Genomic DNA, 576 nt, shown 5'->3' with positions numbered 1-576 from the left:
CGCGGGGGCCCGTCCTGGAGGCGCCGGCCGAGCTGCTGGGCCCGCGCGGGGCCGCTGCTTTACAGCCCCGGGCCGGCCAGCGTGATACTGCTGCGCCAATGGGGCCGCGGGCGCGCCGCGATTCGCCCGCGCAGGCCCCGGCCGCGCCCCGCCGCGCCCCGCCCGCCCCGCCCGGCCCGGCCCGGCCCGCAGCGCCGGGACCCCCGCCGGGACCAGGACCCCGCGCGCGCTAAGGCTACCCAGCCCTCGGAAACTTGTCTTGGGGTGGGGGCGCGGAGAGACAGAAGACGTCCTCCTTCCCCAGCGTCCGGAGACCGTGGCACCGCTCCAGGACCGACCCACCCAAACCCTATTCTCCTGGGGATGCGGGACCCCCTTAGCATCAGGACCGCTGGTGGGATTCGGAAGGTCACGGCAGACCTCCCCGGGGGCCTGGGGAACAGGGCCCACCTGCCACCTTGACCCATGCGCGCTGTTAACGGAACCGGTTTTTCTGCGGAGGCCACTGGGTCCCCGCCGAGTGTGACTCAGCGGCGGCCCTGCCCAGCGTGGGGCACTGCATCGCCCCAGCTGGGG

Source organism: Sorex araneus, chromosome X (assembly GCF_027595985.1).
Source record: "Sorex araneus isolate mSorAra2 chromosome X, mSorAra2.pri, whole genome shotgun sequence".
NCBI classification, from domain to species: Eukaryota; Metazoa; Chordata; class Mammalia; order Eulipotyphla; family Soricidae; genus Sorex; species Sorex araneus.
The sequence above is the reverse complement of the archived record's forward strand: the minus strand, read 5'-3'. Positions refer to the sequence as shown.